Source organism: Manis javanica, chromosome 2 (genome assembly GCF_040802235.1).
Source record: "Manis javanica isolate MJ-LG chromosome 2, MJ_LKY, whole genome shotgun sequence".
Lineage (NCBI taxonomy): Eukaryota > Metazoa > Chordata > Mammalia > Pholidota > Manidae > Manis > Manis javanica.
The window spans coordinates 82,242,268-82,260,133 of record NC_133157.1 but is presented as its reverse complement, the minus strand read 5'-3'; the positions used below and the strand labels follow the sequence as shown (position 1 = coordinate 82,260,133).

At 41.5% G+C, this 17,866-nt stretch overlaps 1 long non-coding RNA gene across 1 annotated transcript; it reads left to right on the top strand.

Moving 5' to 3' along the window:
• The first annotated feature begins 6,134 nt into the window (after nt 1-6,134).
• Nucleotides 6,135-17,485, top strand: LOC140847718 (uncharacterized). Its single transcript, XR_012127775.1, has 3 exons — nt 6,135-6,290; nt 10,049-10,160; nt 10,751-17,485. It is a non-coding gene; the product is annotated as an uncharacterized lncRNA (long non-coding RNA).
• Nucleotides 17,486-17,866: the final 381 nt, after the last annotated feature.

The following is a 17,866-nucleotide window of genomic DNA, read 5'->3' as shown; positions in this document are numbered from 1 at the left end:
GGCACCCAAGTGTGTTGAGAAAGCACAAATTCCTTCAGTGACTTAAAACTGTAAACTTTTATTCGTGTATGTTGTGATTCAAAAATGTTTTAAAAGTTGTGCTACCCTTCTTAACATAAGTTGGTCATGGGGATGGCAGTACAGCATGAAGAATATAGCCAGTGACTCTGTAACATCTTCCAGTGTTGACAGATAGTAACTGCACTAGTCAGGGTGAGGATTTAATAATAGGCATAACTGTTGAACCACTGTGTTGTATATTTGGAATGAATATAAGATTGTATATCAATGATATTTTAAGAAAAAAATACATAAAATAAATTTTTTATAGATAGAATGAAAAAAAAGTTATCCTACCTTTGTAAGACAGATTGGGCAGTTTCCATCTTTTATTGAGGACAGCTCTATTTAAATAATATTAGAAATATGTATTATTTAAAATCTAGCTAGAACTCAGTTATAAGATTACATCTAGTCCTGACATCTTTTTTCCCATTTTTATTGTGGAAATGCTTAAACATTCATAGAAATAATAAAATTGTATAATGAACATGCATATACCCACCATCTAGATTCAACACTTACTAAGATTTTACTACATTTATTTCATCTATTCCTTTTGTTTGTGTTTGCCGTTGTCTTCTGAAGCCCAAGACTTTAAAGCAAATCTTGGGCTTCATGTCTCAAGTATTATCCTTACATGTTTTGGTGTGCATCTCAGAAAAACATGGACATTTTCTTTCAGAACCATGATGTCATTAGTATACCAAGAAAAATTAGCCATAATTTCTTGCTACCATCTGTTTACCTATATTCATAATCCACTTGCTGTCTCAAAACTCTATTCCTACTTGCTTGATGATGGCATGATGGGAGGCTGACGGGAGGTCACTTCAAGATTAAGTTACAGAAAACCTGTGAATTCTGTCTTGGACTCCTCTCTAGCTCTTACTCACTTGCTAGCTAGTAGGGAAGCCAGCTGCCATCTTGTGAGATGCCTTATGGAGGCGTCCACGTGGTAGTAACTCACATGGCTCGCCAGCAGCCAGCAAGGATCCGAGATCTGCCAACAGCCACATGAGTGGGCCTGGAAGCAGATCCTACTCGTCAAGTTGTGAGATGACTGTAGCTCCAGATGCCCCCGGGGGTACAACCTAGAGGGAGCTTCTGAGCCAGGGGCACCTAGGTAGGTCAGGCCCAGACGCATGACCCACAGAAATGGAGAGGTAATACATGTTTGTTGTTTTAAGATGCTACATTTTGGGGTAATGTGTTAAGCAGCAACAGAGAACTAATACAATGATCTTTGCCTGTATTAATCATTTTCATCAAGGTTTGCTCATCGATAACTTCCTAATGCTGTTGTTAATTCTATCTTTATTAACTGGGAATACTTTATTTATAAAACCCTTTCCCTCCTCAAGTAGGGCTATTGGATTACACCAAAATACAGTCTGTACAGAAAACGTGGTTAATTTTTTAAGTTTCCCTCTTTAGTTGCCAATTTGAAGATTAAGGAGTTGATGGCCTAGTTACAAAGGTCACCAAGGAAGCGTTTTCCTCTGTCTTTTTTAAAATAGTATTGTGGGCTCATCTGGTGTTTGTTTTGGGTTTTAATATAATGCATTTTTAAAAATATATCATATCATCCAGAAAAATCACAAGCTTGATGTATTATAACAAACTGAACATAACCATGGAACCACCACCTGGGTCATGGAATAGAACACTGCCAGCAAACCCCTCTGCCTCTCATGCCTTCTAAACATTATGGCATCCCTCCCCTCCAAAGGTGGACAGTACTTATCACAGGTGAGTTTTGTCTATTTTTGCACTCTTCTATACAAATGTAAATTTAGCATTTTGTCTGTGAGATTCATCTGTGTTCTGTGGGGAGCATGAATTATTTTCATTGCTGTTAAGGATTCAATTATATGAAAACAGCCTGATGTATTTATCCATTCTGCTGCTAATGAACATTTGGGTCATTTTCAGTTTTGGTTATTAAAGTAATGTTATTGCAATGCCAGTGGCAGTTAAACAGGGTTTGATTGCTAGAGAAGCTCACTGAACCCAAAATGAGATTGCTTTCCAGCCTACAGGTCAAGGATGCAGGACACCGAAAGCATTAACAGAAAGCTATGCATCACAGACTACAGCAAGGGGTCCAAGTCCAAGGGACCAGACCCAGGCTCTCGTTGTCTTCTCCCTATAAGGACAATACTGGATACACTTCTCCTGTTCAGTCAGGAACCAGGAACCAGGAACACGTTAGAAACAAGGAACACAAAACGGAGCCTCAGGTCTTACTTCTTGCATAGGTGAAAGAAGCTAGAGTGAAGAGCTCAGAGACAGAGAAGGGGGCCTCCTGCCCAGGTCTGAACTTAGTGACCACACACATACATGTATATATGTGTACATGTGTGTGTGTGTGTGTGTGTGTGTGTGTGTGTGTGTAGCCCCACAAGACATAATTTTATAAAGTCTTATACAATTAATATTCATTTAGATTTGCCTATATTCACCTTTTCTATTGCTCTTCATTTCTTCCACATCTGGAAGTTTCAATCTGGCTTTAGTTTACTTCTGCTTGCAGGACTATCTTTAATTTATCCTTTAAAATGGGTATCCTGGCAATTCATTTTCTAATATTTTTTGTTTATCAAAACATGCCTGTACCTCAGTTTTGTGTTTGAAGGATATTTTCCCTGGACACAGACTTCCAGGCTAGAAGTTCTTTTCTTCCTGCCCTTTGAAGATGCCACTCCACCGTTTCCTTCCATTTTGTTCCTTCTGGATATTTAACTACCACAGTTGTTGCTTCAACTTTGGAAAGCAAGTAGACACTATGAAGAAGAGAAGCAACCAGCTTTTAAAAGAAGGCAAGGAATTTGAGCAGTCTTCTTTATTTATTTTTTAAAGTAAAACAAAATTTCTTATTACATTTTTTAAAGTAGAAATTTCTTGAAATTTTAAAATTATATACATAGCTTGAATTCTATTTCTATAGGACAGCTCTGTTTTATGTCTACTTTCTATAGTTACTCCTGGTTTTCCTACAGTGATATTTCTTCCTTCTCCATAGCTTTTTTGAATCTCTCTTGGGATATCTGAGGAGATTTGCTAGTTTTTTTGCCTGATGGCATCCTATCTCCTCTTTTTATAGGCATCTCAATCTGCCTTTTAGGCAATATCTGATGGTGTATAGGCTTGGAGAGAACTAGTGGCCACATCCCGCTACAGAAACCAGTGGAGGTGTCCCTGCAAGCCTGGGGGATTGGCATAGCATTATATCCCTCCAACTGGTAGCTGCCGCCAGACACTCTGATGGTTGAACAAGTGTTTCAAGGACATGGGTCAGTGGGAGGTCCTGTTTCTTAAAGATACAGCAGTATGGCATCTGTGTTACACTCAATCTTTCTGCTGGGTCACTTTGCCAGTGCTTTCTGCTTCCTAGCCCTCTGAAGCACCTGGGTGTTCCAACTGATTGATCAATCAGTATGATTCTAGTGGTTCTTACCACTGATTCTGTGAGACCCTGACATTTGTCCAATCAATTCCCCTTTGAATAAGACTGATAGAGGCTGTTTCTGTTGTTTGCAACCAAGAACTTTGACCTCTTCTGCACTGTTGTTCTACCATGTGTTACATTTAGTTCTAGCAAATTTCAAGCTATTGGAGAAAGTCTCAGAATTGCAGAATAAACTGGAGTCAGGCTTTGGGAAGCACAGGAAACAGCCCAACAGATTTCTGTGGCAAGAATGACTATGGTGCTATGACTGAGACATGCTCACATCAATGGTTTTCAGTCTCTGGGTCATCACACTGTTTATTCCAGGAACAGAATGTGGTGGCTCAGCTGAGGTTAGGAGTCTGTGTAGACAGAATGACGGCCCCCAAAGACATCTGGTCTTAACCTGAGAATATTAGCTGATGTGGCAAAAGGGACTTTACAGATGTGATTAAGTTAAGGACCTTGTGGTAGGAAGATCATTATGTTGAATTATTTGGGTGGGATCAGTGTAATCACAGGGTCCTTAGAAGTGGAGTACCTTTTCGAACTGGATCATGGAGACGTGATTGTGGAAGCAGGATCAGAAAGGGGTTACTGTTTTGGAGATGGAGGCAGTGGGGGTCATGCACCAAGGGATGCAGGCAGCCTCTACAGGCCAGAAAAGCCAATGGAAGGGATCGCCTCTAGTTCCTCTGGAAAGGAGTGCGGCCCTGTTGGCACTTCCGTTTCAGCTCAGCGAGCCTTCTGACCTACAGAACTGTGGGATATCACATTTCTGTTGTTTTAAGTCATGAGGTCTGTGACATTTTGTTGGGGCAGCAAATAGATACCCAACACAAGTTCCATGCCTTGAGCTGGAGAGAACATCATTTTGACTGATGGGCCTGCCACGCTGTATCCTTTGGAGAACAGGGTAGAGATTCCTGTGTGAAAATCAGGTGTCCCTAGCAAATGAGGGAAATAATGCCCAACAGGCCAACACCATGAATGCCCACTATAACCAAAAATCTCTCCAAGGGAATTCTTAGGGCCAGCAACTGATTAGGTTAAATATTCTGGGTGGGAAGAGGAAAGAGAGGAGCATATTGATATATTTTCTTTTATAAGGAATATAAATCCAATTATATATGTTGCATCTTAAAAATTCTAAGCTTTGTCATAAAGAATCTCATGAAACTTAAAAAGGACTGATTGCCCCTCAGCAAAGATGTAGTTAATTTAACTAGGTGTCCCAGCACCTATACATATGGACCTATTCCATAAAGATAAATAAGCAGTGGGAATGTACATATAGCATGATGACTAGTTAACACTGCTGTACAACATATAGGAAAGTTAAGAGAGTGGATCCTAGGTGATCTCACCACAAGGAGAAAATTTTTTTTACTTTTTGCTTTTTTTATTGCATCTATATGAGAAGATGGATGTTACCTGAACCTACCAGGTAATCATTTCACAATGTATGTAAATTAAATCATCATGCTATATACCTTAAAATTTATAGTGATGTATGTCAATCATCTCTCAGTAAAACGGGGAAAAAAAAACCAAACAGAATCAATGGCTCAATTAGTTGCTGATGAATGAGAGACATTAACAGAAACCTACTTAAAGACAAATGAGATGGAAGTTACTGTCCACTGTCTAAGATGGCAAAACAGAACTAGGAGAGCTAGAGGAGCAATAAAGTGAATCTGTTGTACCCTTGTGAAGATCCTGATGGTGGCCACCTAAGGTCACTAGACCGTAAGAGGGAAGTGATGCAAGTCGTCAGAAAAGCCAGAGCTGATGTCCAACACTCCCTTGGCTTTGGAGGTCTTGGTGGAACAGGGTGGCAGTCAATAGTAACAAGAATATTGGGCTGTCAGGGTGAAGAAACATTGCTTTAGAATTTTCTAGTATGGTCACCCTGTAGGTCGTTAGTTTGTTTGGAGGCATCCTCTGGGACATACGGCCTAAGGGCGCTTCCCAAACTTCCACGTGCTCAGGGACCACTGGATGCTGCTTAAGACACAGATCCGGGCTTCGTCCTTAGTCCCGGAAGGTCCCATTTGCGAAGTGCCCAGGAATCATCTGTTGCAAAGACTCAGAGGGTCACAGCCCCAAACATAAAGGCTTGAGATTTAGCTGCCATGGAAGATTATGACCAACTGGAAAGGGTTGGTGGAGGAAAAATACCTCATCTGTGAGCACCGACCCCCTAAATACTTTAATTCCTCTCTTCTGGGCATTCCCGCCCTGGAGCGGGTCAGGAGGATCGCGCCAGCGCAAGGTGCGTGGCGCTGAGTGCGGCTGGGCTGCGTCCAGGAAAATTCCCTCCGGACCGCGTCGGGGGTGGGGCTGGGTGGTCTGTCGCGGCCCCTTTGCCCCGCCACAGGCTCCCACCCACGCGCCCCCTCGGGAAGCATAACGCGCCTCTCCTTCTGTCAGAGCTGCGTCCCGAAGGAGCGCCAGGGGCCTGGCGGCCTGGAGGGGACGCGACAGCGGTGGTTTCCGGGCTCCGCCGAGGGGCGGCCGGGGGCCGGGCGCGCACACCGTGGGACTGGCGTCTGCGCTCGGCCCCTGTGGGTCTCCTCGCGCGCGCGCGCGAGCGCGGCACCGCCTCCGCCCTCGCGGCCGGCACCGCCCGGGGGCGGGGGCCTCGCGCTGTGGAGGCTGGACAGGCGGTGGAGCCGGGCGCGACGCAAGGCCGGCGGCAGCGGAGGCGGGAAAGCGGAGGGGGACACCGGGGAGACAGGCCCTCAGCGCCGAGCGGCCGCCCGAGCCGCGGCTGGAGGTGAGTGCAGCGCGCGTGCCCACCGCGTGCGCGTCGGCCGCCCGGCCGCACTGCGTGTGGTCGGTTCTCCCCGGTCCGGGGCCCGCGCCCAGGGACCCCGCGGCGGTCTGCGGAGGCCACGCCCCTCCCGGCTGGCGCCCGGCCACAGTCTTTCCCGGCGTCGGCTAGGGACCGGCTCTGCGCCTCCCCGCGCCCCAGCCTCCGCCCCGGGGCCAACGCGAGGATTCCCTTCCCCTGGGAGGCCCGTCTGGGGCGAAGCGGGCTTCTCTTTGTGTTCTTAGCCTTGTCACGCGCCTCGGCATCCACAGTCAAAAGCGTGCACCGCCGAAGTGGCACGAGTGCCCGTCCTGCGGGCGGGATGGGCCTGAGGGCAGCGAGGATCGCAGCGCGCCGCTCACCTCGGCCTCCGCTCCGCCTCGGGCGCCCACGTTGGCAGCGGGCGCGGCCCGACAGGTGACCGGATCTTGGCCGCGTGCCGCCGGGGCGCACCTGGAGCCCGTGTCGGGGATGCTCCAGGTCCGCCCCCCTATCCGTGTATTTCCCACTGTTGGCAGTGTGGGGGAACCGCAGAACTTTTGCTCTTCTTTAGTAAAAATGCATACTCTTTACATTTCACACCCTATTTAACAGTTTTAGGATTTTTTTTTTTTTTTTTTTTGGTTAAACAAGATAGGAGAAACTTAATTTTGATGAATATTCTTTTTGGAAGAATTTAGGAATCGGAATACCATGGTGTTGCTCGTGATTTCCAGATGTCCCATTTCAAATCTGCATAACCAGTCTCGTATAGTGTTTGCAGTTTGAGGTTTCATTTGACTGGTTTGGGGTCTCCAAGGCCTTACAGCCCAAAATTATGCAAAAAATTATGCCTAGGGGCACACTGTCAGGATGTCCAACAATACTGACCCCTCTAGAGGCTCTAGAGTGAATTTGTGTTTGGCTTATGGCCATCAGATTGACTTATGTTTAGGCACTTTTAGTATATTTCTGAATTTTCCCCCCTGGGAAGCAGTGGAATCTCTTGAGGGTTCTTGGGGGATCCCCTAGGGCATCCTCACTTCTACTTGTGTTATAGAAGATTAAGTTAAACTCATGCAATTGGAAAGAAGAATTTTGTTTTATTGTAAATGGAAACCAGGAACTTGCTAAGACTTGCTGTTAGGCCAGAACTCAATTTTCAAGGCGTCAGTGGTCAAAAAGACATTGAATTGTTAGCAAGTTTAAAGAAAACAGGTTAGCTCTTCAAGACGTATTTTATGTCACTAGGGTGAGGATATCACATTGTTTTCATCAGTTTTGCTCAAATATGAATGTCCAAGGATAAGAGGAAAGGGTGCTATGCAGTGTCACATTGCAAGGACATTGTCACTGGGAGCGAAGGATTCCATCTGCCATCCACTTATTGATTAGGGATATGAAGATTTTGCATTTATGATGGTTTTTGAGGGGTGGCACAGAAACAACGTTGAGGAGAGTTGATGATGTTGGGCCTGATGTTGAATGGCTTCCTTCATTCAGTCCGTTTCTGAGGCCACCTTCCCTGAGCAGGGTGGCAACTTGCTGGCCTTATTGAAAATGCTGTGAACGTGCAGGTGGGCTTTCTGCATCCGAAGCACAATGGGTAGAAGGACCAATCCTGGAAAAGCTGCCTCCTTGGAAAGAGGTGGAAGGATGGGGTATTACTTCAAGCAGGCCTTGCAGAGCAGGAAGCAGGGTCCCAGACCAGTGCTTAAGGAAAGCGAGCTAGAGGGTAGTATGGTCCCTGAAATACCCAGCCTGGTGGGGAGGTAGGGAGGCAGGGACAAGGAATGAGAGGCCCAGTGCCCTGGACTTTAATTCAATTGTATTACTGTTATTATTTGTTTTCTTTGTTAAAAAAAAAGTTGCCTTAGGAAAATATTTCTTTTTTTAGTGACCTAATGTGAGAAATAGCATCCATACTTGGGATAAGGGGAAAAAAAGCACTTCTTTTAGGGGGGAAGAAAAACTTTTTTTATCTGAAACTTTGCAAAATTAGAAGGAATGGTCTTGATATGCTTTGCTTTCATCTTAGAAAAGTGTAATTCATTTGCCCCCCGAAAATGTTCTCAGACTGAACATTTTCCTTTCTTAACTTTTCAAGTTATTGATGAAATTGCATTAAAAAGAGAGACTTGGCTTGAAGGTTAAGATGTGTCTACTAAATTCCCAGAGCCTACTTGGCTTCATACCGAAATTTCCTACACTTTCCAAAAAAGAAAGATGCATGGCTTCTCAGATATGTATATTTTGATCTTATTTTTCTTTAAAACCCTTCAGGGCTATATTAATAGAACTTACCCTAGCTATGATTTTGAAGATTAAAAATGTGCCTGACAGGAAGGAAATATATGTAAAAGTACCATATACTACAATTATAGTGGTAGACCTTTTAGTTTGTTGTGGTTCTTGAACTTTTTTGATCATTCTCATTAGTAAAAAAACATTTTATCATCTGAAACTAATAGTGTTATATGTCAGTTATATCTCGATTTTCAAACATTGTTAGCATTCCCCTTATAAATTACCTCTTTAAAATTATATATATGTGCTGCTATTGTCTCGTGTCTCAAGGCCCAATATACACATCGGGCTGGGTTCATTGTTAATCACAGTGGAGGTAAAAACCCCATTTCAAATACTCCTTAAATGATGAGTCTTTTTTGGCCTGTTTCTTGTTAGATCTGATTTCATCATCATAGATTTTAGTTCATGACATGCCTTATATGAGCAAAGCTGACTCAGGATGAGAAACGTGTGCCTTCTCAACCACGGGCTTCTGTTCACTTGTGCATTTATTACTATAACCTTAATTTGTGCTTTTGTAGATCGTTTAAAGTTTCATATCCTCTATAAGATTTAGGTTAGTTAAAATTTGTCCTTCGACCTCATTCTGCTCATGCTGAAGGCCAAAGGGTGCCTCAGGCTCCCCAGAGGGGTGGTGACATGTGGCCCTCAACAGAGGGACTTAGGATGCAGAGTCAGTTTCTACTGTTGTTACAGTGTTAGTATTTTGTGCCAGTATAATATAATTAGTGTAATTCACATACACATAATATGTATTTAAATTAATATATGTAATAATTTATATCATTAAAACAGTTGCTTTCCTATTTTTTGCATGCAACTTACAGGGGTTTCTTCCCCAGCCCCCTGGAGCATCTTCTACACCCTCTGGGATGCCTGCTCCGTGCTGGTAGACAGCTGTGTCACAGATGCTCAGTGGACATGGTTGTGTCCCAATAAAACTTTATTTATGGACACAAAAGTTTGGATTCTATGTGCTTTTCATGTGTTATGAAATATTAGTCCTTTGGTTTTTTTTCAGCCATTAAAAATGTAAACACTGAGCTTTCAGGCAGTGTACAGAAACAGGTGTCTGGCTGGATTTAGTCTGTGCACTGCTGTTTGCCAACTCTTGAACCAGAGGAAAATTTGGGAGCTCCTGCCAAGATGTAGGTGTCCCTGTGGGAAGCAGCCTTTCTTCAGAAATTCCAAGTGCTGGAAAAAACACAACGAAATTTGGTTCTTCATTTTCACTTAGCATCTCATGTTCTGGTATTTCCACTACATAACATTAAATGTGTACATTAATTTTAAAAGTTCTTTATTAAAATTTTTTTTTTGTGGTAAAATTGACAATTACTTTCAGGTGTACCACATAATGATTCACTATCTGTATATAATGCAGAATGACCACAAGGAGTCTTCCTGACATCTGTCCCCTCACATTGTTACAGTGGGGAATTTAGATTTGAACCTCCAATCCCTCAGGCTTCTGCTGGCAAAAGGGATTTCATCCCAGATAAAGGGCCATCAGGTTAGGAGGCTGGGGCTGCAGTCTACGATCAGGTAAGGGAAAGACTCAACCGGGTTCTTTTTTTTATTCTAAGATCTACTCTCTTAGCAACTTCAAATATGAAGTACAGTATTATTAACTATGGTCACCATGCTGTTAAGGATTTTTCTTTATAACTGCCCCCTTCCAGAACTAGGGAAAGTATGATGTTTATATTGGGGGTTGGGGAAGAGAGAGGAGGCGATTCTGTGCACTTACTGCTACGTTTTTAAAGCAATTTAAAGAGAATCCACTGGCCTTGATCATTTAACCCTAATGGCTTAGAACAGGAGTTGGCAAACTTTCCCTTAGGGGCTGGATAACACGTACTTTAACTAGTTTAATTCTCATAATAGTCTTGTGAGAATATCTCTGTCTCAACCCTCCAGTTCCGTCCTCTAACCAGAAAGTAGCCATAGGCAGTAATTATAAAGGAATGGGCAGTGCCTGTGTTCAGTAAAACTTTATTTACAAAACAGGCTGACCATGGCCTGTGGTGTATTGGTGACCCTGGCTTAAGACAGAGTGGAATATCTTTTAAACCTCAAAAAAAGGTTGGTGACGGGGCTGCTGGGGCCTTCTCAGGTGTGTTTGGTCTTTGCAGGGACTTCTGAACTCCCTCCTGAGCACCTCCTGCCCTGGGAGCCGAATGATGCCGCCTCCTCTGAAAAGGAATCAAGGAGCAGCTCCTGGACTGGAGAAGCTGTCAAATGAGCTAATCTGATTTGGTTGCTTGCATATACAGTACTTGCTTGTAGGATTGAAAACTCCGATGCAAAAATAAGGAAATGAAAAAAAAAACTTTGGAAGTTGAAGGAGCCTGTGCATTTGGCAGGTTGCCCATTTTCACATTAAAAATTTTTTTATCTTAGAGGCAAACAGTTTTGACCAGTAGGGTGAATTTTTTAAATTAACTAAGTTGATGGGAAATAATCTGCAATTTTTTTGTGACGTTTCCAGTATACCAGGACTCTTAATGTGAGATACACTCCAGGGCAGCCTGGGGTTTCACAGAGCTCAGCTGATATAGGGCAATCATTTTTCAGTAGGTCAGATGCCTACAATCAAATATGAGACAAACACATTCTGAAGCCTAAACAATGATAAATATTAATATACCTGATGCAGTACATCTTCCACCCACTTAGTCCACAGAACTACTACACTGAAGGGAAGGAGAACGGTTGATGTATCTCTGATGAGTGTAAACCCTGGCTCTGACTTACTGCCCTCGGACTTCATCACTCTCTGTCATTTCTCACCTGTGTCTGTCCCTTTCTGTTCAGCAGTAGTGATTCTACAGTCCTGGAAGTCAGTAGATTACCTTCTGACCTGGGCAGTCCTGTGTCCAGTAGGAGCCCAGGGCTCTCCTAGCCTCGCCCTCTGGGCAGCTGCACACCCTTCCGGCCAGCCAGGAGCTTCTGAGCCCTTCCTTTGGCTTCCTTGAACCTTTCTTTTTTGTAATCTGGTTGAAGTGTGGGACATGCACTGCTGCAGCAGCATCCGTGAATCAGCCCAGGTGGTGGCAGTTGCTGCTGCCTCAGTTACCAGCAGAGTCAATAGGAGGGCCGCTGATAGCTGGTTCTGTTGGGGTGATGAGTTTGTTCTCGTATCTTGTCCTTCCCACAACAAAGAATTGAAGGGCAGAGACACGGTAGTGAAGCAGAATGAAAGTTTTATTTGAATACATTCTAAGGGGGGAATGGGTTAGAGTCATGGTAGATCAAGGCAAGTTGACTTGCTTATCTGGAGTAGGACAGAGAGAGTGAAGTCTTGTGCTTTAAGTCTGGAAAATGGAATGGAATAGCAACGTGACAGACACCACTGGAAGAGCACAGAGAGAAAGTGTAGTAAGCTGAGCAGTAAAACGTCTTCTGAAAGTACACACTCCAAGAAAGGGGAGTGTGGGCAACCTCAGAGAGGAGGGGGCACGTTAAGGGCTAAGGATTCTGTCTTTTAAGGCTTTAAGGAATGAGGTATAGGGCCAGGGGACATAGGCTTGTCAAGTGGTCTCATGACGTTTATCTCCAGTGAGACAATATTTCATTGTCTATAGCTGCTCCTTTAGGTAATTTTGTAGGACAAACCATTTGTTCCTTTCTAAGATAGTGGCTATTTCCCAAGTATTGGGAACAAACCAGTTAAGACTGTCTTAAGATAAGTCGTTGGCTGAATCTAACTTCCCAATTCTCTTTCAAAAGTGGAATCTTAGCCTTAAGATAAAGTCTCTCCTGTTTTCATTATGCTAATCTCAGCATTTTTTTCTCAAAATATTTACTGATTTATTTTGCTTTTACTCATCAAACTTGTCCTTTAATAATGTTAGAATGTACTGATCTTTCGTTTGAATCTTATTTTCAAATCACTTTGTCTCTAAATTTTACTTTTAGCTTAAACCAGATCCGGGAGAGCTGTGTGCCTGTGCCCCATCATTGTGGACATTTATAGCATGATGTTTATGAAAATTTGCTTTGGCATTATTCCCTCCATCTATGTTAAAGGCTATAGTAAGAGGTAGCCCTATTTAATTCTTTTCTGTATTTATTAGAGGTGTATATATTAGAGATTATATGGAGATGTTTTTAAAGGATTTTTTTTTTTCAATATGACAGTGCCTTTATGTGGACCTGGGGGAAATTTTTTTCCTTAGTAACAGTGGGCTTGTACAACTGATTGCATTCTGTCTTTGACTGGGCTGCTGGAAGTTAAGAGTCAAATTTGAGAGTCACCTCTGAAAGTAATATGTAACCTTACGTTATGAATTTCAGGCATTAACCTTAGATGCAGCCTATTTTTCCCATCTCATTTTCCTCTCTGTCCAACCATTGACTTGGGTTAGAAAAAAATCTTTTGAACATAAACATGAGCAACTTCTTCATGAACAAAAATCTTTTGAACATAAACATGAGCAACTTCTTCATGAATATATCTCCCCAGGCAAGGGAAACAAAAGCAAAAATGAAGAAGTGGGACTATATCAAGCTGAAAAGCGTCTTTACTTGGGTTAGAAAAATTCTTACTGTAGATACCCCATGTATTTATTTTTATTTTTATTTCTTTGTATTGTATGCTACTAGAATCCCTTTTGGAATGAGGTTGAGTTTCAAATAAAAGAATAATAATATTTTACTTACATATTTCAAATCTGCTCAATGGATATTTCCAGAAAGACAGGCTGAGCATCTCCAAATTTGTGGCTCATCATTTGTGAACATCCACTGCACTAGAATTTTTTTTTCCAATTGTAAAATTGAGAACTTTACTCAATTCTCAAGTGTCTCAAATGACCAGATAACATGGAGGTGGATATTCAAAGTGGAAGGTTATGAAACTCAACTACACTATTCAATAAAAGTATTTTGATAAACACAAAATATCTGAACAAATTCTAAACTTGATGTAACAGCAGTACAAGAGTTGTAAAAAGGAGACTGTCCAGCCCAGTGGTAGAATATGGAGGTTCTTCTGTCTGGAAAATCTAAGTCTCTAAAGTTAATAAGGTGTTTGTCAGTCAATTTCAAGAGGTATTCTTAAAAAAAAATCATCTGAAGTGGATCTAGATCCTGAAATGTAGAGGCATTAGTGGCAAGATTCTACACGATGTCCTGAGTGGCCACAATAAACATAGTGTTCTTGTTTATTTGGTCCTACCTCTTCCACTTTTTCTGGCATCACTGAGTCCCTTTACTCCCATTTGTTTCCAATATAGCACTTCCATCATGCAGCTGGGTTTGATTTATTTCCTAAACCCATCAAGGCTTTCTCCTTTTGTTAATTTAATCTTAGTATTTCATTACTTCCTTAACAGGGTTAAATAAAATAATGGATCCATTCCTATTCTAGACTATGTCTAGAAGCCATTATGGTTTGAAAATGGGCCACTGTTTTAAAAGGCATGGGTTTTATATCCTGACTCTGATTACTTGAGGTCCTCACACAATATAATTGTGCTTCAGATTTACTCCTTTTTTTCTTGGTATTATTAATCTACAGTTACATGAGCAACATATTGACTCCCCCCATCATCAAGTCCCCCCCCACATACCCCATTACAGTCACTGTCCATCAGTGTAAGACGCTATAGAATCACTACTTGTCTTCTCTGTGTTATACAGCCCTCCCCATGTGCTCCCTACATATTGTCTGCTAATAGTAATGCCCTTTTTTTCCCCCTTATACCTCCCTTCCCACCCATTCTCCCCAGTCCCTTTCCCTTTCGTAACTGTTAGTCCATTCTTGGGTTCTGTGAGTCTGCTGCTGTTTTGTTCCTTCTGTTTTTGCTTTGTTCTTATACTCCACAGATGAGTGAAATCATTTGGTACTTGTCTTTCTCCGCCTGGTTTATTTCACTGAGCATAATACTCTCCAGCTCCATCCATGTTGTTGCAAATGGTAGGATATGTATTCTTCTTTCGGCTGAATAATATTCCATTGTGTATATGTATCACATCTTCTTTATCATTTCATCTACTGATGGACACTTAGGTTGCTTCCATTTCTTGGCTATTGTAAATAGTGCTGCGATAAACATAGAGGTGCATATGTCTTTTTCAAACTGGGCTGCTGCATTCTTAGGGTATATTCCTAGGAGTGGAATTCCTAGGTCAAATGGTATTTCTATTTTTAGTTTTTTGAGGAACCTCCATACTGCTTTCCACAATGGTTGAACTAATTTACATTCCTACCAGTAGTGTAGAAGGGTTCCCGTTTCTCCACATCCTCACCAACATTTGTTGTTGTTTGTCTTTTGGATGGTGGCCATCCTTACTCGTGTGAGGTGATATCTTTTGTGGTTTTAATTTGTATTTCACTGATGATTAGCGATGAGCATCTTTTCATGTGCCTGTTGGCCATCTGAATTTCTTCTTTGGAGAAGTATCTATTCAGCTCCTCTACCCATTTTTTTATTGGATTATTTGCTTTTTGTTTGTTGAGGTGCATGAGCTCTTTATATATTTTTGATTCTAACCCTTTATTGGATCTGTCATTTGTGAATATATTCTCCTGTACTGTAGGATGTCTTTTTGTTCTACTGATGGTATCCTTTGCTATACAGATGCTTTTCAGTTGTTCATTTTTGCTTTTGATTCCCTTGCCCAGGGAGATATGTTCATGAAGAACTTGCTCATGTTTATGTTCAAAAGATTTTTGCCTATGTTTTTTTCTAAGAGCTTTGTGGTTTCATGACTTACATTCAGGTCTTTGATCCATTTCTAATTTACTATTGTGTATGGGGTTAGGCAGTGATCCAGTTTCATTCTCTTACATTTAGCTGTCCAGTTTTGCCAACACCGCCTGTTGAAGAGGCTGTCATTTCCCCATTGTGTATTAACGGCTCCTTTATCATATATTAATTGACCGTATATATTTGGGTTAATATCTGGACTCTCTGTTCTGTTCCATTGGTCTGTGGGTCTCTTCTTGTGCCCATACCAAATTGTCTTGATTACTGTGGCTTTGTAGTAGAGCTTGAAGTTGCGAAGGGAGATCCCCCCCTGCTTTATTCTTCCTTCTCAGGATTGCTTTGGCTATTCGGGGTCTTTTGTGGTTCCATATGAATTTTTGAACTACTTATTCCAGTTCGTTGAAGAATGTTGTTGGTAATTGATAGGGATTGCATCAAATCTATATATTGCTTTGGGCAGGATGGCCATTTTGACAATATTAATTCTTCCTAGCCAAGAGCATGGGATGAGTTTCCATTTGCCAGTGTCCTCTTTAATTTCTCTTAAGAGTGTCTTATAGTTTTCAGGGTATGAGTCTTTCACTTCCTTTTTTAGGTTTATTCCTAGGTATTTTATTCTTTTTGATGCAATTGTGAGTGAAATTGTTTTCCTGATTTCTCTTTCTATTAGTTCATTGTTAGTGTGTAGGAAAGCCACAGATTTCTGTGTGTTAATTTTATATCCTACAACTTTGCTGTATTCCAATATCAGTTCTAGTAGTTTTGGAGTGGAGTCTAGGGTTTTTTATTTACAGTATCATGTCATCTGCAAATAGTTTAACTTCTTTACCAATTTGGATTGGTTGTATTTCTTTGTTTTGTCTAATTGCTGTGGCTAGGACCTCCAGAACTATGTTGAATAACAGTGGGAGGAGTGGGCATCCCTGTCTTGTTCCTGATCTCAGAGGAAAAGCTTTCAGCTTCTGTTGCTGTTCAGTATAATGTTGGCTGTGAGTTTATCATATATGGCCTTTATTATGCTGAGGTACTTGCCCTCTATTCCCATTTTACTGAGAGTTTTTATCATGAATGGATGTTGAATTTTGTCGAATGCTTTTTCAGCATCTATGGAGATGATCATGTGGTTTTTGTCTTTCTTTTTGTTTATGTGGTGGATGATGTTGATGGATTTTCGAATGTGTTACCATCCTTGCATCCCTGGGATGAATCCCACTTGGTCATGGTGTATGATCCTTTTGATGTATTTTTGAATTTGGTTTGCTAATATTTTGTTGAGTATTTTTGCAGCTATGTTCATCATTGATATTGGTCTGTAATTTTCTTTTTTGGTGGGGTCTTTGCCTGGTTTTGGTATTGAGGTAATGTTGGCTTCATAGAATGAGTTTGGGAGTATTCCCTCCTCTTCTATTATTAGGAAAACTTTAAGGAGAATGTGTATTATGTCTTCTCTGTATGTGTGATAAAATTCCGAGGTAAATCCATCTGGTCTTGGGGTTTTGTTCCTGGGTAGTTTTTGATTACCATTTCAATTTCTTTGCTGGTAATTGGTTTGTTTAGATTTTGTGTTTCTTCCTTTGTCAGTCTTAGAAGGTTGTATTTTTCTACTAAATTGTCCATTTCTTCTAGGTTTTCCAGCTCGTTAGCATATAGGTTTTCATAGTATTCTTTTTTTTTTTTTTTTTTTTTTATAATATCAGCTATAGGGTTTTTTTTTTTTTTTTTTTTTTTGAGAGGGCGTCTCTCATATTTATTGATCAAATGGTTGTTAACAACAATAAAATTCAGTATAGGGGGGTCAATGCTCAATGTACAATCATTAATCCATCTCAAGCCTAATTCTCGTCAGTCTCCAATCTTCTGAAGCATAACGAACAAGTTCTTACATGGTGAACGAATTCTTACAGAGTGAATAAATTCTTACATGGTGAACAGTACAAGGGCATTCATCACAGAAACTTTCGGTTTTGATCATGCAATATGACCTATAAACCATCAGGTCAAATATGAATATTCATTTGATTTTTGTACTTGATTTATATGTTGATCCCACATTTCTCCTATTATTATTATTATTTTTATTTTTAATAAAATGCTGAAGTGGTAGGTAGATGCAAGATAAAGGTAGAAAACATAGTTTAGTGCTGTAAGAAGGCAAATGTAGATGATCAGATGATCAGGTGTGTGCCTATGGACTAAGTATTAATCCAGGCTAGACAAGGGCAGCAAGACATCCACGGATGCAGAAGATTTCTCTCAAAGCAGGGGGGGTGAGGTTCTGAGCCTCACCTCTGTTGATCCCCAAATTCTCACCTGATGGCCCCCCTGCGACTGTGCCTGTCTTAGGTTGTTCCTCCCTTGAGGAATCTTACCCGTCTCTGGCTAACCAGTCATCTTCCGGGGCCATACAGGGAAATGTAAAGTTGGTAAGTGAGAGAGAAGCCATATTGTTTGCAAAGGTTAGCTTTTTACTTCTTTGCAGATTTATGCCCTGTGGCTTCTATGCCCAGCACTTGTCTCGAGGTATCTTTACCACCT